At 44.7% G+C, this 23,009-nt stretch overlaps 1 pseudogene; it reads left to right on the plus strand.

The window, feature by feature from the left end:
• Positions 1-14,959: 14,959 nt before the first annotated feature.
• LOC132888783 (interferon-induced very large GTPase 1-like) lies at positions 14,960-22,369 on the plus strand (annotated as a pseudogene).
• The last annotated feature ends 640 nt before the right edge of the window (positions 22,370-23,009 follow it).

Consider the following 23,009-nt stretch of genomic DNA (forward strand, 5'->3'; position numbering starts at 1 on the left):
TGGATATTGAAGTCCGGTACAGACGAACAACACGCAAAAATACACACAAAAAACATAAAAAACGTGCACAGGTAGGGAGAGCTTGTAGCCGCAGCCGTTGTAGTAGAATTGTATATAGTAGGTTTTTCCAGAAGAAAAGGTAGAAGTAGAACCAGAAGTAGAAGTAGAAGGCGGAAATATGGCGTTTGACCGACAAGATGGCGTCTGTCACAATCTAGATCGGCTGTGACGTCACATGCAAGTGCTCCATAGAGTGCTCCGAGATGATGCTAAAAATAGTAACCATGCGGTCAGCGCGGGGCGGCACGGTGGTGTAGTGGTTAGCGCTGTCGCCTCACAGCAAGAAGGTCCTGGGTTCGAGCCCCGGGGCCGGCGAGGGCCTTTCTGTGTGGAGTTTGCATGTTCTCCCCATGTCCATGTGGGTTTCCTCCGGGTGCTCCGGTTTCCCCCACAGTCCAAAGACATGCAGGTTAGGTTAACTGGTGACTCTAAATTGACCGTAGCTGTGAATGTGAGTGTGAATGGTTGTCTGTGTCTATGTGTCAGCCCTGTGATGACCTGGCGACTTGTCCAGGGTGTACCCCGCCTTTCGCCCGTAGTCAGCTGAGATAGGCTCCAGCTTGCCTGCGACCCTGTAGAAGGATAAAGCGGCTAGAGATAATGAGATGAGTGAATAAAATGTAGGCCTAGTATGTAACTTGTACTAACAGCATGTGTACATAAACATTACTAGGCCTAGATCTTAAATGCCATTTGATGCAACAATGCACTGCGGTAGACATAAGCTACCTAATGTGACAAATATATCCATTAATCATTGCTGAAAGTACATAGAAAAGATAATAGTTTGTATCACATTTATTTTAGTAACTATGAAATTCAAGACAAGTTAACCTACCTGTCACAAAGTGATCAGAACAAATCCGGATGCAGTCAAGTTGTTCTAAATTTGATCGGTTAATGGCAGCCAGCCACTGTCATCTCCTCCGCTCGCTTTTCTCCTGTGCTGCAATTCCCTGGTTAGTCACGACTTTAGGGAGTCTGTGGAAGCTTTTGCCACCCTTTTCCCCCCGGCTACTACAGCCAACAATGACACACGTATTCGGCATTGTCACCCCTTTTTGCTTCGCTGAACAACAACAATGCACTGACACAGCGAGCTTTGACTTCCAATATGGCTGCCACTGGGTTCGCGCTGACCTCGAAGCACTCTTTTGGAAAAATGTTTTGTGGATGGATGAGACCAAAATAGAACTTTTTGGTTTAAATGAGAAGCGTTATGTTTGGAGAAAGGAAAACACTTCATTCCAGCATAAGAACTTTATCCCATCTGTGAAACATGGTGGTGGTAGAATCATGGTTTGGGCCTGTTTTGCTGCATCTGGGCCAGGACGGCTTGCCATCATTGATGGAACAATGAATTCAGAATTACACCAGCGAATTCTAAATGAAAATGCCAGGACATCTGTCCATGAAATGAATTTCAAGAGAAGGTGGGTCATGCAGTAAGACAACGACCCTAAGCACACAAGTCGTTCCACCAAAGAATCTCATCTCATCTCATTATCTCTAGCGGCTTTATCCTTCTACAGGGTCGCAGGCAAGCTGGAGCCTATCCCAGCTGACTACGGGCGAAAGGCGGGGTACACCCTGGACAAGTCGCCAGGTCATCACAGGGCTGACACATAGACACAGACAACCATTCACACTCACATTCACACCTACGGTCAATTTAGAGTCACCAGTTAACCTAACCTGCATGTCTTTGGACTGTGGGGGAAACCGGAGCACCCGGAGGAAACCCACGCGGACACGGGGAGAACATGCAAACTCCACACAGAAAGGCCCTTGCCAGCCCCGGGGCTCGAACCGAGGACCTTCTTGCTGTGAGGCGACAGCGCTAACCACTACACCACCGTGCCGCCCCACCAAAGAATGGTTAAAGAATAATAAAGTTAATGTTTTGGAATGGCCAAGACAAAGTCCTGACCTTAATCCAATCAAAATGTTGTGAAAGGACCTGAAGCAAGCAGTTCATGTGAGGAAGCCCACCAACATCCCAGAGTTGAAGCTGTTCTGTGTGGAGGAATGGGCTAAAATTCCTCCAAGCCGGTGTGCAGGACTGATCAACAGTTACCAGAAACGTTTAGTTGCAGTTATTGCTGCACATGGGGCTCACATCAGATACTGAAGGCAAAAGTTCACATACTTTTGCCACTCACAGATATGTAATATTGAATCATTTTCCTCAATAAATAAACGACCAAGTGTAATATTTTTGTCTCATTTATTTAACTGGGTTCTCTTTATCTACTTTTAGGACTTGTGTGAAAATCTGATGATGTTTTAACTCATATTTATGCAGAAATATAGAAAATACTAAAGGGTTCACAAACTTTCATGCACCACTGTATTTGATGTATTTATGTTCATGTAAATAGTCTCTGGGGGGGGGGGGGGACCTTTTTGTTCTCTTCATGTATATTTCAGTATCTGAATAAATAATTTTTTTGTTGTGACAACATGTCCTGTTTATCCTTTTGTACAGGGGAAATGAGTTTTTACAGGTAGGGATGTCTGAAGTTAATGTGTACCATGGTAGTTGTTTGTGAGTCAGAGACGGAGCGGCCAACTAAGTTAACTCCATCCTCCGAGGCAGCGGTTGAAGTCTCAGGTGTCCTTTGACAACCAAAGATGAAGATACTGTTGCCATCACTCTCTGCTCTGCCATCCACAGACATCTGCCAATGACTCAGCTCTATCAGCCATCCAGGCTTTTACACTACTGCGTTCCAATTTTATTGATTTACTACACACACTCGGAGGAAGAAGAAGATCCCCACCGAGTTGATAGTTAAACTCACCAACATGCTCAAGTGAATGTGTAAGCCGGAATTCTCACATCTCATCACACACACACACACACACACACACACACACACACACACACACACACACACACACACACACATTTGAACAGTGGAGTTCCGAGCCCGCTACATTTAGGGGGGGAAAAGGATGATCAGTTTTGTACAAATGAAACAGGAATGGTCACATCTCTATCTATCTATTTATATCAATCTATCTATTTTGTTTTTATTATTGTCACCTGTGTGCCTTGATATGTGTCGATTATTATCTCGATTTATACATCGATTTATTTAAAGCCTGTTAAGTTATACTGTTTGTATATTGCAATTTCACAATGACAAATTAAAACCAAACAATAATCCGCGTGCATTAATATTCTTGTCCTCAGAAATGAAACTTTCGGTTTCTGTTCTGTTGGGACGAAACCATCACCAAGACCCACTTTATTTTATTTCACGTTATTTTGGACAGGAAATCCTTCACACACAAAACAGGACACAGACTAATAAACCCCAAAGGATGTCAAGGAGGAACGAGCTGCGCTTCATAATACAGGATAGGAAAATCGATATGAATGAATAATAAACTAAATAAAATGGTTTAGTCCTTCAGGAACATCTTTATAAAGGGGAGTCCTGAAGGCAGGCGGTGACTCTTTGAAGTGACTTCCAAAGGACCGAACAAAACTCCACCCACTTCCTCCAGACGAGTAAGTAGAGCCTCGCGCTTAAATATATGGCTTATCATTAAATAAATAAATAAATACATAAATAAATCTTAAGATTTTATAGATAGATAGATAGATAGATAGATAGATAGATAGATAGATAGATAGATTTAATCTTCTCATGATATTTGTAAAACCGATAAGCTTTCTTTTTTTGAATTATTTATTTATTTTTGGGTAAGTGTCCTTTCCAGAAGGGGATCTCTTCATAGCACATATAGCCACATGAGCAGGATTAGTATTGATCTATTTTCTCTTTCACTCTCTCTCTCTCTCTCTCTCTCTCTCTCTCTCTCTCTCATAGCAGAGCTATGAGCCCACGACATAAACTTTACATCTGATAAGAAGTATATCGACTTTAGTTTATGAATTAACAGTTCTCATGTCATCTCATTATCTCTAGCCGCTTTATCCTGTTCTACAGGGTCGCATGAATTAACAGCTTGATTCCATTTTGTGTGTGTCTATATATATATATATATATATATATATATATATATATATATATATATATATATATATACACACTACCATTCAAAAGTTTGGGGTCACTTTGAAATGTCCTTATTTTTGAAAGAAAAGCACTGTTCTTTTCAATGAAGATCACTTTAAACTAATCAGAAATCCACTCTATACATTGCTAATGTGGTAAATGACTATTCTAGCTGCAAATGGCTGGTTTTTGGTGCAATATCTCCATAGGTGTATAGAGGCCCATTTCCAGCAACTCTCACTCCAGTGTTCTAATGGTACAATGTGTTTGCTCATTGCCTCAGAAGGCTAATGGATGATTAGAAAACCCTTGTACAATCATGTTAGCACAGCTGAAAACAGTTTAGCTCTTTAGAGAAGCTTTAAAACTGACCTTCCTTTGAGCAGATTGAGTTTCTGGAGCATGACATTTGTGGGGTCGATTAAATGCTCAAAATGGCCAGAAAAATGTCTTGACTATATTTTCTATTCATTTTACAACTTATGGTGGTAAATAAAAGCGTGACTTTTCATGGAAAACACAAAATTGTCTGGGTGACCCCAAACTTTTGAACGGTAGTGTGTATACATGTTATTTCACCTCCCTCACTGCCATCACCAGGAACTACCTGCAGGCCAGGACAATGATAACATTTTCACATAGCCTATGGAAATCCAAAGTTTACACATTATCATCACGCACAGAAATTGCAAAACTGCAAAACTAGTTTTAAAACCGCTAAGTTCCAACTGTTAACCATAGCGAGAGGCTGGGCTACGTGTGTGTGTGTAAAGTGTAAACCAGTGCATCCTGACTTTCTAACTATGCCTGTGTGTTGCGTGAGCGGCAGTCAGTCAACAACTCTTCGCAAAGTTTCCTTATGAAACAATATGCTCCTGAAATTATGGCAGGGAACGCCAGATTAAACATTAAAACTGCCTTCTGAGCACTGTATCTACAGGCTACCACCAAAAGAAGGAGGCTACCAGAAAGGCATCTCTACTCCGTACGATTTTACTTTCACTACAACATTACTTTGAACAGACTATCAAAAAATTGCAAGGTGATATGATAAAGTAAGGCACAGGTTACTTACAGTCGTTTTTTTTTTTAAAAAACCGATGCAATCATTTTCTGCCTTTTGGCACCCTTCATCGTGCCGTGTTGGGGTCCTGAACTAGGAGGAGCTGTCCCCGATATGCCTGTCAAACTTGTTGTGGGTAACCATAGCAACCAAGCTAGAGCTCGCAACCTGAGCAGTCTGCGCAGCTCAACCAACCGAATATCAGTCTTTGTTTTGTTTTATGTGAGATGTTGCAACTATGTATGCACTGCTGTGCACCTCAATAAACCAAATGGTAATTAGTCTTTTGATTTTTCCGTGAGGTTTGCCTTATGCAAAGAAAGACAGCATAGACGTTTTTTTCCTCCCTATAAGTGGGGGGGACCGAACGAGGTGAATTTAAATCTGGGTGGGACGAATCCCCCCCCCATCTGCGCCCGTGTCCGTTATGTAACAAGGCAGGCTGACGGATCTGGAGGATCCATGTAGAGAAACATGATTTATGAAAAATATACTTCAGAATCAAAACAAAACTAATCCACAAAGTAACCCAAAGTCAATTTCAAGATTCTGGGCATAGGAACGAGCTGCGCTTCATAATACTGGATAGGGAAATCGATATGAATGAATAATAAACTAAATAAAATGGTTTAGTCCTTCTGGAACATCTTTATAAAGGGGAGTCCTGAAGGCAGGCGGTTTGAAATGACTTCCAAAGGACCGAACAAAACTCCACCCACTTCCTCCAGACGAGTAAGTAGAGCCTCGCGCTTAAATATATGGTTTATTATCAAATATATATATATATATATATATATATAATCTTCTCACGATATTTGTAAAACCGATAAGCTTTCTTTTTTTGAATTTTTTCTCTACCAGTGTATCGATCAAATCAATAGCTGGATGTCACAAAATTTTCTTCAGCTGAACACAGATAAAACAGAAGTAATTCTATTTGGAAAAAAAGATGAAAGACTCAGGATTACCACTATTCTTGACACAAAAGGGATTAAAACTAAAGAAATGGTTAAAAATCTTGGTGTTTTCACTGACAGCGAGCTAAACTTTGACAGTCACATGAAAGCAATCACTAAAACGGCATTTTATCACCTAAAAAACATTTCCAAACTAAGAGGACTTATGTCAAAAAATGATCTGGAAAAACTAATACATGCCTTCATCTCTAGTAGGGTTGATAACTGTAATGGCCTTTTCACAGGCCTGCCAAAAAAGACCATCAAACGACTTCAGCTGGTTCAAAATGCAGCGGCTAGGGTTCTCACACGAACAAAAAGAACAAAGCACATTACTCCAATTCTAAGGTCCCTTCACTGGCTTCCAGTAAGCTACAGAATTGACTTTAAAGTATTGCTGCTGGTATACAAATCTCTAAATGGTACAGGGCCCAATTACCTCTCTGATATGTTGCAGCGGCCTAACCCAATCAGATCTACCAGATCAAAACAGAAAAATTTACTATTAAAACCAGTTGTTAAAACAAAGTATGGTGAAGCAGCTTTTAGCTACTATGCAGTACAGCTATGGAACCAACTGCCAGAGGACATTAAAAATGCTCCTGCTGTTGGCAGTTTCAAATCTAGGTTAAAGACCAAGCTGTTTTCAGATGCTTTCTGTTAAATAATTAATATTGTCTTCTTTACATTTTTTATAATCTTTACTTTCTCTGCATGTTTTAAATTTACTTTAATTTTAACTTTATTCTATTTTATCTCATCTCATTATCTCTAGCCGCTTTATCCTTCTACAGGGTCGCAGGCAAGCTGGAGCCTATCCCAGCTGACTACGGGCGAAAGGCGGGGTACACCCTGGACAAGTCGCCAGGTCATCACAGGGCTGACACATAGACACAGACAACCATTCACACTCAAATTCACACCTACGGTCAATTTAGAGTCACCAGTTAACCTAACCTGCATGTCTTTGGACTGTGGGGGAAACCGGAGCACCCGGAGGAAACCCACGCGGACACGGGGAGAACATGCAAACTCCACACAGAAAGGCCCTCGCCGGCCCCGGGGCTCGAACCCAGGACCTTCTTGCTGTGAGGCGACAGCGCTAACCACTACACCACCGTGCCGCCTATTCTATCTCATCTCATCTCATTATCTCTAGCCGCTTTATCCTTCTACAGGGTCGCAGGCAAGCTGGAGCCCATCCCAGCCGACTACGGGCGAAAGGCGGGGCACACCCTGGACAAGTCGCCAGGTCATCACAGGGCTGACACATAGACACAGACAACCATTCACACTCACACCTACGGTCAATTTAGAGTCACCAGTTAACCTAACCTGCATGTCTTTGGACTGTGGGGGAAACCGGAGCACCCGGAGGAAACCCACGCGGACACGGGGAGAACATGCAAACTCCACACAGAAAGGCCCTCGCCGGCCCCGGGGCTCGAACCCAGGACCTTCTTGCTGTGAGGCGACAGCGCTAACCACTACACCACCGTGCCGCCCCGCCTATTCTATTTTATTCTTTATTCTATTCTGCTGGTTTCTTTTTTTCTCCTCCTATTTGAACTTCTACTTCATTTTATTATTTTATTTCTACTATTGTTTAATTCTTATTATTTTCTTTTAATTCTTTTAATTAATTGTTTTAGAATAAAAATAAAATTATTTTATGTAATTTTATTTCTCTATTGTTTACTGTTTTTGTTTTTACTTCTGTAAAGCACACTGAACTGCCATTGTGTATGAAATGTGCTATATAAATAAACTTGCCTTGCCTTGCCTTGAATTATTTATTTATTTTGGGTATGTGTCCTCAGGCCCGGCGCCGTGGGGGGGCAAAAGGGGGCGTCGCCCCCTCGTGGCTACAGCCCCGCCCCCTCAACGGAGACTCAGATCACTTAATTGTTTTCTTATGAAAATATAATGTATTATAGACGTATTAATAATTTGCATTTTCAAATACGAAATATTAAGTGGTTGCGCATTGCACAAAAATACATTTCACATAAATCACTACTAAAACTGGCACTGTAGAACAAATCTGATTGGTTGTTATGATTCTTACGTTGGACATTGTTACTCTTTCATTGCTGACGCTGTACACGCAGGCAAAGGGTTTTGAGAGTGTTGGCGGTTAGCTCATAGTTTGCTGCTGACCGTGTGTTAGATGGCATCAAAATGGATATAAGAAAATGGATTGTGTCAAAACAATATTAACCCTGTTTTAGACTGTAGCGCGTATCGAGTGTGGGTGGAGCACAGAGGACGGCAGGACAACGTTTGGAGGCAGACAAGGCGATTTATTTTTACAACTTTTCAGTTTAAGTAATCTCATCCATTCACACACACTCCTCTGGTCCCGGGTTGCGCTCCCTCTCCTCTCTCTCTGCCTCCTTAAATAGGGAGCGGTTACTGGGAAAACACACACAAACACATATTAATTACAGTCAGGTGAAGCGATTCTGCCACTCACCTTCCCTGGCTCCACCCTCCTGTCACAGACCGGTGCTTGACCACGCCCCCGCTGCCACATACCCCCACCGCCCGACTCAGGCCGGGCGCCCATCCGGCCCGCAGCTGACTCCCCCCCCCCCCTTGACGGGAGAGGAAGTCCGCCATGACCATCTGCGCCCCCGGCCTGTGGACCACCTTGAAGTTGAAGGGTTGGAGTGCCAGATACCAACGGGTGATCCGCGCGTTGGCATCCTTCATGCGGTGGAGCCACTGGAGGGGTGCGTGGTCCGAACAGAAGGTGAAAGAGCGCCCCAGCAGGTAGTAACGGAGGGCGAGGACCGCCCACTTGATCGCCAGGCACTCCTTCTCAATTGTGCTGTAGCGCCCCTCACGCACTGACAGCTTCCGGCTGATGTATAAGACTGGGCGGTCCTCCCCCTCCACCTGCTGGGACAAAATGGCCCCCAGCCCTCTGTCCGATGCATCGGTCTGCAACAAAAAAGGGAGAGAGAAGTCAGGGGAGTGTAAAAGTGGCCCCCCACACAGTGCAGCCTTTACCTCAGAGAAAGCCCGCTGGCACTGCTCCGTCCACTGGACCGGATCTGGCGCCCCCTTTTTAGTGAGGTCAGTCAGCGGCCTGGTGACGTCCGAATAATTAGGTATAAACCTACGATAATAGCCAGCCAGCCCCAGGAACTGTCTCACCCCCTTTTTGGTCTTGGGCCTCGGGCAGGCCGCAATCGCTGCTGTCTTATTAATTTTGGGACGCACCTGCCCGTTGCCCAAGTGGAAGCCCAGATACCGTACTTCCACCCACCCAATCGCACACTTCTTCGGGTTGGCAGTGAGTCCCGCCTGCCTCAGCGACCTAAGGACGGCCCTCAGGTGTTGTAGGTGCCGCTGTCAATCATTACTATAAATGATGATATCGTCTAGGTAAGCGGCCGCAAAGGTGGCGTGGGGCCGGAGGACCCGGTCCATCAGCCGCTGAAACGTAGCGGGCGCCCCAAACAGCCCAAACGGAAGTGTGACGAACTGGTGTAAGCCGAACAGTGTGGAAAAGGCCGTTTTTTCCCGGGATAATGGAGTCAAGGGGAACTGCCAATATCCCTTCGTCAAATCCAGTGTCGAGTAAAAGCGAGCCGTGCCTAGTCGATCGAGCAGCTCATCAATACGAGGCATTGGGTACGCGTCGAATTTAGACACCGCGTTGACTTTTCTATAGTCCACACAGAACCGGACCGAGCCGTCGGCCTTGGGAACCAAGACCACCGGGCTGCTCCAGTCACTGTGGGACTCCTCGACGATGCCCATTTCGAGCATGGCCTGAAGTTCTTCCCGAACCACCTTTTTTTTGTGTTCGGGTAGTCTATAAGGGCAGCTACGCACTACCACCCCTGGGGGCGTCTCTATGTGGTGTTCTATGAGGTTAGTGCGACCGGGCAGGGGCGAGAACACATCCGAAAACTCGGCCTGCAACTGGGCAACCTCCGTGAGTTGGGTCGGGGAGAGGTGGTCTCCACAGGGGACCGGAGAGGTACGTGATGCCAATGACCCTTTTTGGACCTCCGGCCCCAGCTCCGCCTTCTCCAGAACTACCGACACCAATGCCATGGGGACCTCCTCATTCCAGAGTTTCAGCAGATTGAGGTGGTAGATCTGTAGTGCCCCCTCCCTGTCCGTTCGCCTAACCTCATAGTCGACGTCCCCAACTCGCCGTGTGACCTCAAAGGGTCCTTGTCACCTGGCGATTAATTTGGAGCTCGACGTGGGCAACAGGACGAGTACCTTATCTCCCGGAGTGAACTCTCTAAGGCGCGTGCCCTTGTTGTACAGGCGGGCTTGCCATTCCTGGGCCTGCCGCAAATTCTCCTGAGTTAGGTGGGTGAGCGTGTGGAGTTTTGCGCGCAGATCCATAACGTACTGAATTTCGTTTTTGCTCGGTGAAGGTCCCTCCTCCCAATTTTCCCGCAGTACATCTAAGATGCCGTGTGGCTTACGCCCATATAATAATTCAAACGGGGAGAACCCTGTGGAGGCTTGGGGGACCTCTCGCACTGCAAACAACAAGGGTTCGAGCCACTTATCCCAGTTACGTGCGTCCTCACTTCCGAATTTTTTGATAATATTCTTGAGGGTGCGATTGAACCGTTCAACTAAACCGTCCGTCTGTGGGTGATAAACGCTGGTGCGGATCGGCTTAATACCCAGTAGCCCATACAGTTCGCTCAGTGTTCGTGACATAAATGAGGTGCCTTGGTCAGTCAGAATCTCTTTCGGGATTCCAACCCGGGAGATGACGTGGAAGAGGGCCTCCGCAATACTGCATGCTGAGATATTGCGAAGAGGCACCGCTTCCGGGTATCACGTTTCATAGTCCACCAGAACCAATATAAAGCGGTACCCTCGTGTTGACCGATCTAATGGCCCGACGAGATCCATCCCAATTCTTTCGAACGGGGTCTCGATTAATGGTAGGGGGCGCAAGGGCGCTTTCGGAATGGCCGCTGGATTTACTAACTGGCATTCGCGGCACGCCGTACACCACTTACGGACGTCGCCGCGAATCCCCGGCCAATAGAATCGGGCCATTATCCGGGCGAGTGTCTTATCCTGCCCGAGGTGTCCAGCCATGGGATTAAAGTGAGCCGCCTGAAATACCAATTCCCGGCGGCTCTTTGGAATTAACAATTGGGTGACTCGCTCTTTCGTTTGAGTGTCCTGCGTCACTCGGTATAACCTATCCTTCAAAATGGAAAAATAGGGGATGGACGGGGTGGCGCCCGGCTGGAGCGTCTGACCATCGATTACTCTCACTTGGTCAAACGCGTGTCGCAGAGTCTCGTCTCACGATTGTTCCAGTGGGAAATCCGCGAGGGATTCCCCAATAGAAAGAGGAGGGGCCGGTGGCTTCTCACTCTGTCACGGAGATGACGTAGATGGCTCTGCGACCGCAGCTCCAGCCAAAGCGACACCGGGACCTTCCCCTGTTAACCGGCAGGACCCACTCTTTACCAGGCGTGCCATTAAACCCCGAAATCCCGGCCAATCAGTCCCCAAGATCAAAGAGTGGGTAAGGCGAGGATTAACCGCCGCCTTCACTATCGATTTTTCCCCTCTGAAATGTATGTGGACCGACACCAACGGGTAGCTGTGAATATCCCCGTGCACACACAACACCTTCACCCCTTGTGCTCCCCCCAATGCCTCGTCTTGCACCAGGCTTTGGCGGATCGAGGTCTGATTGCAACCTGAATCCACCAACGCCTGATATGTAGCCCCTTGTACACTTACCGGTATGCGATATGCTCCGGCCCGATCGAGGGCAGCCTCTGGCGCGTCGGGGATCCGCACCACCTCCCCCACTTCCATCGCTGCACACTGTTGCTGCAGGTGGCCCGGTTCCCCGCAGCGCCAGCAAACCGGCCCGGGCCTTCCCTCTGCAGCTGTGTTCTGGGGCTCACTCACCTGAGGGGGGGGAGAGACAGACACAGAAGGGAGAAACGGGAGGGCACCACGGGTGCGGCGGGCCGGCTGGGGTGAAGCCGGCCCCCACCTCCGCGGTGGGGGAATGGGGCGAGGACGGGACACGGGAGGAGGGGGGGAGAAAGAGAGAGAGAAGAGGAGAAAGAAGATGATGTCGTCCGCTGTCCTGCCACCGGAACAGCCGCCAGATGATCCTCCGCCAGTCCCACGGCCTGATCCAGCGACGCCGGGCGATGGCACTGGACCCACTCCGTGGTTCCAGCTGGTAAGCGGGCGATGAACTGTTCCAGCGCCACCTGGTCGATGATTCCCTCGGCATCGCGATCTTCGGCCCTCAGCCACCGCCAGCAGGCGTCCCGGAGCTGCTGGCCGAACGCGAACGGGCTGCCAACTTCCTCCATCCACAGCGCACAGAAGCGCTGGCGCTGCTGCTCCGGCGTGCGCCCCACGCGCTGGAGGACAGCCCGGCGAAGGTCGGCGTAGGCCAGCCTGCGGTCGGCGGGGAGCTGTAGTGCGGCCAGCTGCGCCTCTTCCGTCAGGAGGGGCAGGAGGCGCGCAGCGCGCTGCTCCATCGGCCACCCCGAGGCTTCGGCGACCTGCTCGAACAATGTGATGAAAGCCTCGGGGTCGTCCTGCGGGCCCATCTTGGTCAAGGTCAGGGGAGACGGGCCCGCGGCCGGGGTGCTGGTGGACCCCGCCGACGCGAGGAGACGCCAGAACGCCTCTCAATCTTCCTGCTGGGCCAGCACCAGGGCTTCAAAGCGGCGCTCCTGCTCCTTTCGGAGCGTGACAAGTGCCTGGTGCTGGCTCTGCTGAGCCGTGGCGAGGGTGTGGACCAAGTCCGTGAACGGGGAGGATTCCATGGGGCTGCTGTGTTGGTGCTCCACCTTAATCCCGGGTTTCGGCACCACTGTAGCACGTATCGAGTGTGGGTGGAGCACAGAGGACGGCAGGACAACGTTTGGAGGCAGACAAGGCGATTTATTTTTACAACTTTTCAGTTTAAGTAATCTCATCCATTCACACACACACACACACTCATCTGGTCCCGGGTTGCGCTCCCTCTCCTCTCTCTCTGCCTCCTTAAATAGGGAGCGGTTACTGGGAAAACACACACAAACACAGGTTAATTACAGTCAGGTGAAGCGATTCTGCCACTCACCTTCCCTGGCTCCACCCTCCTATCACAGACCGGTGCTTGACCACGCCCCCGCTGCCACATAGACATATGTATCAATCCTAACTACTGGGGACTACTAGTTATTGTGGGTGTATGTGTGAAATGCTGACACAGCCACGCACACACAGACCTGTGATAAGGACAAGGGGAGGGGTCGTGCGGGCGGGCGGGGGTTTTACATGTACACTTACAAGTGCACTGTCTCTGCAATATCCTGTAATATGCAGTCAGTTTACGGGAGTAGTCTTTCCCCCACCGAATTAAATGAATTCAATCACAATATTGTGAATCCATTTTCTTTCTTTGTAGGCTAAGTTTATCTCCGTTTATGTTGGTGTATGTGTTCATATATGGTCCGCTTTGTGCGCAAATAGCGTAAGAATATGTGTCGTTGACGTCACCCCCCATGCAGCGGGGGTGAAAATTCATCACTTCAGAGTGTTTAGTCCCCTACACGCCTAAACTGGGGTCGCGGATTAAGTGGTTAGCGTTGACTCGGTGCGAGTCAGGAAGGCTATTACTGGTGCAGCCGCGGGGTCTGTTGATTTTTTAAAATTATGATTTTGGCCGCCGATCCAAGTACCTTAGACTTGCATTGACGTTTTGTTTTCATGCCGCTGAGCTACTTGTATGTATTTTAAATTTAAAGGACTTGCCTGTGTTTGTGTGTGTTGTTTTATGTTTGGCATCTTTCCGGTTGTAACGCGTGTCTGTGAGAAAATTGAAGGGGAGGGTTAACAGGTGGGCACGGGGATTGATAAAGCGCAACTGCCCTGGTAATATGTCACATGATTTTCCCGTACTAAAGCAACCTTCGGGGCCGTGGTTTTGTGGTTGGCGCAGTTAATTGTTTGAAACACGTTGTCAGACCGCCATCGCTACTACACACTATATGAAAAATATTTGCCCCCTTGCGATTTCTAATTGCCCCCTTAGTAAACTGTTCCTGGCGCCGGGCCTGTGTGTCCTCTCCAGAAGGGGATCTCTTCATAGCACACATGAGCAGGATTAGTATTGCGATGATCTATTTTCTCTTTCACTCTCTCTCATAGCAGAGCCATGAGCCTACGACATAAACTTTACATCTGATAAGAAGTATATCGACTTTAGTTTATGAATTAACAGCTTATCCGTTATGTAACAAGGCAGGCTGACGGATCTGGAGGATCCATGTAAAGAAACATGATTTATGAAAAATATACTTCAGAATTGAAACAAAACTAATCCACAAAGTAACCCAAAGTCAATTTCAAGATTCTGGGCATAGATACACTCACAAAAGGTCTCTATTCAGAAACAAGATTAGAACACAGTGAGTGCTCTGGGCTGATGTTGTGCTGGAGCTCTTGCATATGCAGCGTCTTCTGGCAGGGAGGGGAAAACTGCGGAGTCAGTGTCCCTCTTTAGTGGTTGTGTAAACGTTCAGGAATTTGACCACAGGGTACTTTCAGTTTTAGAAGAAGAAGAGTTCAGCAATCTGACCACAGGGTATTTTCAGTTCTGTCCTATATTTGATGTCATGAGTAATGATTAACTGTTAAAATTATTTGCATTGTGAACATAACACCGTATAATTTTTAAACATTTTTCACTGACATGATAAATAACTAGAAACATTTTCAATCTTTGGTATATCTGCTACTTTTTGTTGTTATGGTGTCTAAAATGGCTTCCCTGCATCTAAATACTGAAAATATTAATTGTGTTTGATTTGTATAGTTTGCCAGTGAAGACTGATTGTTCTCATATGATTCATAATGGACACTTCTGATGAGGTAAGCACTGAGCACAGCATTTTACTGATTTGATTTTATGATTTACACACCAGGCTGTTATCCTTGTAAGAGGTGTAGAATTGGATATGGACGGTATGGGCGTGTCCCTACCAATATTTCTGATTGGAGAAAAAAAAAAAACAATCCCACAAATGGTTACTGCAGGTTTCCACTGGGCGAAACACCACGCCCAATTCGCTCATGAATATTCGCTCTGTGGGCGTGGTCGCGAAAACAGCAAACAGTTTGGCTACCATGTCAATTAGCAAGTGCAGTTGCAGTGCAGTGAGCGGCTGCTAGCTAGCTAACTGTCCCTGAGGAATGTAGAGTTAGATTAGCTCATAAAATGAATCCGTTAACAACAGTTCAGATTCAGTGTGTAAAAACGACAGCATACCAATATGACTGTTTCTAAGTTTGTGTGGCATGTAAATAACAATCCGACTTGATACTGACACCAACTGGTGTTCATTAAGGCTAAATCATATCAGATTGTGCTAATGTTGGCTAATATTGCACCGAGTCTTGCTTGTGAAGTGCCTGCAAACTTTAGCAGCCCACTAACCCAGAATCTGAAGCGCTTCAGTTAAGACCTGCAGAGCCCTGACCGAGTTCGGGTAACATGACGCATGTAAAGATGGTGATGTGTGGACATTGTTCATGGCCCAGACACCTTTTAATCAAATAAAACATTTTCACGTAATAAGCAAAACAGCCTCCACATTCTTGATCAGAACTTTTTGGTTACCCTTTTGAAAACATCACATACCGAGTGCATACATACACGGAACTGACTGGTTTTCGAGGGGGTTCATTTGAAAGCAGTGGCTAAAAACTTTTCTTGTGTGAACGGGACAGTGGTGTAGTGGTTAGCATGGTCGCCTCACAGCAAGAAGGTTCTGGGTTCGAGCCTAGTGACCGATGGGGGCCTTTCTGTGTGGAGTTTGCATGTTCTCCTCGTGTCTGCGTGGGTTTCCTCCGGGTGCTCCAGTTTCCCCCACAGTCCAAAGACATGAGGTTAGGTTAATATGGGACGGCCTTGGGCTGAGGTGCCCTTGAGCAAGGCAACTAACTCCCAACTGCTCCCTGGGTGCTGTTAGCATGGCTGCCCACTGCTCTGGGTATGTGTGTGTGCTCATTGCTCACGTGTGTGTGCATGTGTGTGTTCACTGCTTCAGATGGGTTAAATGCAGAGAGGAATTTCACAAGCGTGTGATGAATAAAGTTGTGCTTTCTTTCTTTTTTCTTTCTTCAAAACCCTCTCCACTCTGGGCTCAAGAAGACAACAAAAGGGCAATAATATAACAACCACCAATCAGAATTCAGATACATTCTGTTGCCATGTAAAATTGTAACCTTTCAATGTTTCAAAAAAGTTCTAGAGCCCTCGTCCTGTTTTACCATTAGATCAGTCACATATCAGCTTAAACACAGAAGATAGCTTCCTCCCCCTGACAGCCTCATGGAACACAGTGTTTAAGGCTCTGTATGTGTTTTACTTCCATTTATGAGGGAAAGGAACATACACCCTCCTGACAGTCAGTGCGTTATTCGCTTGTAAAATACATTTGGTAGAATGAGTTAATCATCACATGCAAGGTTTGCAATTAATCAAATGAATTGCATATTATTCATCTCATCTCATTATCTGTAGCCGCTTTATCCTTCTACAGGGTCGCAGGCAAGCTGGAGCCTATCCCAGCTGACTACGGGCGAAAGGGGGGTACACCCTGAACAAGTCGCCAGGTCATCACATTATTATTATTATTATTATTATTATTATTATTATTATTATTATTATTAATGAATTACTACAGTTCTTCTGAACTTCAAATTTTAAAAGTCTGGACTTTGGAGAGATGATGGATACTCTTTTGGTGGAACACAATGGAGCAAAATATTGTGACCCTCAAATGTTGACCTGAAGTTGGCGCCACTGGGGGTTGGCATTGTGTTTATGTCCCCACCAATGTTAATACCAAACTTACGCCCTTGATCCTTGTTCATATCTTTGTTCAAATATTCCCAAATCAAGCAAGTTGAAGACGCCAGAGATTTCTGTGACAAAGAGCTACAACTAGATCTTCCTGAAAAACAGTCTGATGTGGAAGAGCAGACAGACACTTCAGCAGGTACTGTGATCAAATTTTGAGCGGATCGATTTCCTACACAAACACAGCAGTTGATCATGTTTACTGAGTTGAATTATTCTTGTTTGCATGGACAAGTAATAATCAGTCTAATGTTTTGGACTGACATATGCTGGATAATTTCTCAATGTAACTTACCATGCCATTGCTCCATCTTTCTTTTCATTACAGTTCCAAACCCACCTGAAAGCATCGAGGTTAAGAATATTGGTAGTACATCAGTTACTCTAACCTGGCAGCCACCTGCTTCCTTAGAGAAGAAGTACCATGTGGTGTGTTCCCACAATGGTATAACTGTTCATGAAGAAAAAACAGAAACTAACACACTTGCTATCAATAACCTGTCTCCAGGAAAAAAATACTCCTTCCACATTGCAACAGTACTTAAAAATGGCAGCACAAGCAAGAAAGCTGTGTCATTTGCCATCACTAGTAAGTATTTATCTACACTTTGTAAGTCTTACGTAAACCTTATGGCCACTGGTTTTATTCCAAACCTTTGACTGGGATGTGAATTTTCTTTTTTGTTTAATAGAAACCAATCTCGAGAGCTTTCTTCAGGATGTTGGGCTGAATCAACACCTCACTGATAAACTCTCACTGGGTGATGTACTAGAACTACACAAGAGCACAGTGACAGATGATCTAGCACAGTCTTTTTCAGATTTACCATGGCTTTTCCTCAAGAAAATTATGATGGTGAATGTGACTGCAAGAAGTGTCAAATGTGCTCCTTCAACTGATGAGGATGAAGATATGAGTTTAGATCTGTATAGTGATCTGGAAAGTCTTGTCCTCAACCAAGACTCTGGTGAGAAAGTAAATCCTTTAGACATCATAACTGCACTCTTCCTTTGCTCAGACAGTTTTCTTCAACAAGAGATTGCCTTGAAAATGTCTATGTGCCAGTTCTCTGTGCCTTTACTGCTTCCTAATTGTGACACACAGCAGAGCACACTCATGCTTTGGGCCTTAAGAGATATTGTGAAGAAGTTTAGACCACACTCCTTGTCTGATCCAAGAGGGTTTGTGGAAGACAGGATTGTTCTAGCAGACTTACCCTTAGTGTCCTTTGTAAGACTTGGAGACTGCAGCATTTCTAAATCTCAAATCTTGAACAAGCTGCTCAGTAATCCACAGCAATATCATGATACGTTTATGCACCGTGACATGGACTGTGGAGACATCCCAAGAAAAATATCAAATGGTTTGGTGGAGATCAGCTGGTACCTACCTTGTGGAAGTAAAAACATAGACATCTTCCCCGAACCTGTGGCTATTGCAAACTTGAGAGGGGACATAAGTACATTTGTTACTCAGTACTCATTCCTTTGTCAGATTTCTACAGCAGTTTTTGTATTCTTTGACAATTTTGAATCAAACTATCAACTACTCACCAATACACATGTAAAAGCACAATTGTTTTTGGTGGGTAATGCAGACACCAAAGACTTCAAACTGGATTTGCTGAAAAGAACAGCTGTTGCACTGAAATTGAACAAAAGAAGGATCATTCTGAAGACCAAACAAAATGATGCAGATTTTGTCAAGAATCTGTGTTCTGCAGTGAGAGATGTTGTGAAAAACAAGCCTATGACTGTACAACTTGAGGACATGACCAAAGTTGCACATGAATTTGGAATTTGGATTGATGAAGACTGTAAGGAGTGCCAAAATGCAAAAAAAAATGCAGAGGCAATCACGAGTAAAATACAGGACACACTAAAGTTTAAGAAAGAACAGCTCCCTTTGCAGGGTGAGATCTGGAAGAAATTAGGCAAATTAGAGAAAGAGGAGTGTAGGCTTCGTAAAGCTGGGGACAAGAACATTGAGATGTATAAAAGTGAACTGAAACAACAGAAGATGGAACTCAGGAAGCAGCAAGGGAGCTATGAAATGTCAGAAGCCATGACATGCTTCATAACTGCACTGTCAAGTTCACCTCTTGAGAGATCGTACTTCCTGAAATGGATGCGAATGAATCTGGACAACCTGTCCCGCAAAAAACTAACTGGCCTTAGAGAATTGTACAAAGAGAAATGTCAAGAATCATCTGAGAAGAAGGATGAGATTGCATTACTTGACAGACAGATCTCAGACAGTGCTTTGGGAACCGAACACTTTTTGAGGGAAATGGGTCAGCTGTATGAAGCTGCTGTCACCTTTCCAGAAAATACACCGGCACAACAACAAATGCTACACTTACCTAAACTATGTGCTAGGCTCCTTTTAGATGGATTTCCTCTTGAACTTGTTGATGGAGATGCTTCAAATATACCTTTAAGATGGATTAGTGATGTACTGACAGAGCTGAATAATTTAGTATAACCCAAGAATAAGCTCATGGTAGTCACAGTATTAGGAGTCCAGAGCACAGGAAAGTCTACCCTCCTAAACACCATGTTTGGGGTTCAGTTTGCAGTCAGCAGTGGAAGATGCACACGAGGAGCTTTCATGCTGCTGATCAAAATCACAGATAGCTTCAGAGAAATACTTAACTGTGATCATTTAGTGATCATTGACACTGAGGGACTGAAGTCGCCTGAACTGGCACAGCTCGATGACAGCTATGAACATGACAATGAACTGGCCACACTTGTTGTTGGACTGAGTGACATTACCATCATCAACGTAGCCATGGAGAACTCCACAGAAATAAAGGACATTCTGCAGATTGTCGTGCATGCATTCCTCAGGATGAAGGAAGTGGGCAAAAAACCCATGTGTGCATTTGTGCATCAGAATGTAGGTGATGTCTCAGCACATGACAAAAACATGAGAGACCGGAAGCTTCTTCTAGAGCAGCTGAATGAAATGACTGAAGCAGCAGCCAAGATGGAAAATAAGGAAGACTACAAGAAGTTTACTGATATAATGGCGTATGATCCAGAGACTGGTAACTGGTATATACCTGGGCTCTGGCACGGTAACCCACCAATGGCACCAGTGAATGCTGGCTACTCCGAGGCTGTCTATGACTTCAAAAAGAACATGATGGACATTCTTGTAAAAAAGAAGATATCTACCAACAACATGACAGAATTTCTGGAGTGGACAAAAAGTTTATGGAATGCAGTAAAATATGAAAATTTCATATTCAGCTTTAGGAACAGCTTGGTTGCTGATGCATACATGAAGCTTTGTGCTGAATTCCATAAATGCGAATGGTCTTTCAAAAAGCACATGTACAAGTGGTTAACGTCTGCTGAAACCAGAGTGTCCAATTTTGAGATGATGAAATCAAAATCTGACAAAACAAACCTACAAGATTTCCTGAGGACCCTGAAAGATGAGGCCTCCTCAGAGCTTGATAACTGGGAAAAGACTCTTTTGGAAAACGTCAACAAATACTTTGAACAAACAGAGGGTCATGTCTATCTCGTGGAAAGGTACAAACAAGACTTTGTAACCAGTGTAGAATCTCTCAGGAAGGAAACAGAAAACTCAGTGATGAGTAACCTAGAGGCAGTTATTGAGATTAGGGCAGGAAAGAATAAGTTGGACCACATCAAGAAAACAAATACTGACAAAATGGAAAAGAAAGTGTTAAACCTTCTGGAGGCGCTCCGGAAAAACAGAAGTTCAGAGAGCATGTCTGAAGAGGAGCTTGACAACCATTTTGAACACATGTGGAAGGAAACACTTGAAGAGTTGTCATTTAAAGGCTTGCAGAAGCAAACAATATCTGACAGTGTTCTTAGACAATTACGAGAAAACATGAAACAAAAGGGAAGTTCAGTCTCTAAAGAGCTGAGTAATGTGAATCTCCATGAATATGGCAATGACAAATTTGTTGTTCGTTCTGAGAGTATTGTAAAAAAAATTTTTTTCATGGACAATTCTAACAATCTTCAAGAGTTGGCAGACAGTGTCATTGATGCATGTAAGCAGTCAGTTAGTGACAAAAAAGAGAGAAAATCAGATTATCATGGCACTTACATTCAGGAGATCCTAAACATAATTGATGAAAAATTGACTTCAGGCAAGGAATTTAAATTTTCTGACAAATCTGAACTTTCTCTTAAGCTACACATTTGTGCTATTTCTGCAAGAGAATTTCAGGCCATGCATGACCGTTTTATCGCAGAAAACGACCCACGCCGATGCCTTGAGCAATTCAAAGAGAAATACCGAGCTGATTTCAAAGATCTGTTCAGAAATCGTGATCAGTGCCAGAGGAAGGCTGAAGAATTCACAAAACTCTGCCTGAGTCCTGCAGTTGAGACGTTCATCTGTAACTCACTGGGACCAGACATTATTGACACAGTGCTGCAAGGGAAAAATGCATTTCAGTTCAGCACACGTGCCTTTTTCCAGTACACGCTTTTAAAACAACTTCTGACCAAGAGTGATTTTCAGAAGTATTTGGACTACATACGTTCATATGAACACTTTGTTAAAGACTGGATACAAGAACAAATTACAGACAAATTTTCTGAAGGAAACAAACTTTTTGAGCTGGAAGAGCAGTATCTCAAAGGAGCTATTAGGGAGATAAAAGAAGCCATCAAAAAAGCACAACATGAGACAGATGAAAATAAAGGCATAAAGGTATTTATTCAGAAAATTTGCAGAGAGCTTGGAAAAAAGCTTGTCATTCCAAACGATGCCTTGGAAGCAGTTATGGCTTTGAGCAATGCCAAACAGGAGCAATTTGCCCACTGGCTCACGCAGCCTGTGGAGGAAATGAAAGCATCGCTGAAGACTAAGTTGCAGAGGAAAAACATTCAGGACAAACTGAGTGCACTCAAAATCAAACCACAGGATGAGCTGTTCAAGCGTGTGTTTGGCTGTGGGAAACAGTGTCCATTCTGCAAAGCACCATGTGAGGCAGGAGGAAAGACTCATGAACACCACTGTGCTTCTGTACACAGACCTCAAGGACTCGGTCGATACAGAGATGAGCAATCAGAGAAATTAGTCACTAACATTTGTTCCACTGATGTGAACAGTGACAGACATTTCAGATGCCGAGAAACCAATCATGAGTGGCATCCTTATAAGAAATACAGGGGGATCTTTCCGGACTGGCACATCCCTGCAGACCCCAGCATAGAGGCCTCAGACTACTGGAAATATGTGTTGGCAAACTTTAATAATCAGTTTGCAGAAGCGTACAATGCCAAGCCTGCAGATATTCCCCCAGTGTGGAAAAAAATCACAAAGGAACAAGCAGAAAATAGTTTGAAGGAATGCTTTAGTATCGAGTAAACACTTGTGAAAAATAATCAGGATCAGTGAGTTTAAAGAACACTGATTTTAGGCTTAATGATCATTTAATCCCATCAGAACATCTTTGGTCAACTTAAACACACTTTTTTCTTCTCTTCTGCTTCTTCTTCTTTTTTGAACAGGGAAATGACTCCTTTCATTTCTAGTGCCTTTAGTTTTCTGTTTAAAAATTCCACACAGCAGAGAGAATATGATGCATTTTAAACACAGTGAAACATACAGATTAGAATGTCTTTGATTCATAAACATTTCTAATTATTGATTGCTATTATTTCCTATCAGTTGTTGTTCGTTCTTTCTTTCTTTCTTATTGGGTGTGTATCTAGATTACTTAGCTGGTTTCTCACATGCTGATTATGCTTTAAAGAACAGATTGGCAGTAGTATAGGGCTATTAGCAATGGCATTTAAACCAACACAACATTTATCTACATCTGGAAAACTCACACTGTACTTCATTATAATTTCACTGACTTATCCAGGATTTTAATTGTTTATGTAACTCTTTGTAGCATGATTGTCTCAGTAATATATTCTGACATACAGTGGTGCTTGAAAGTTTGTGAACCCTTTAGAATTTTCTATATTTCTGCATAAATATGACCTAAAACATCATCAGA

This window comes from Neoarius graeffei, chromosome 1 (genome assembly GCF_027579695.1).
Source record: "Neoarius graeffei isolate fNeoGra1 chromosome 1, fNeoGra1.pri, whole genome shotgun sequence".
Classification (NCBI taxonomy): domain Eukaryota; kingdom Metazoa; phylum Chordata; class Actinopteri; order Siluriformes; family Ariidae; genus Neoarius; species Neoarius graeffei.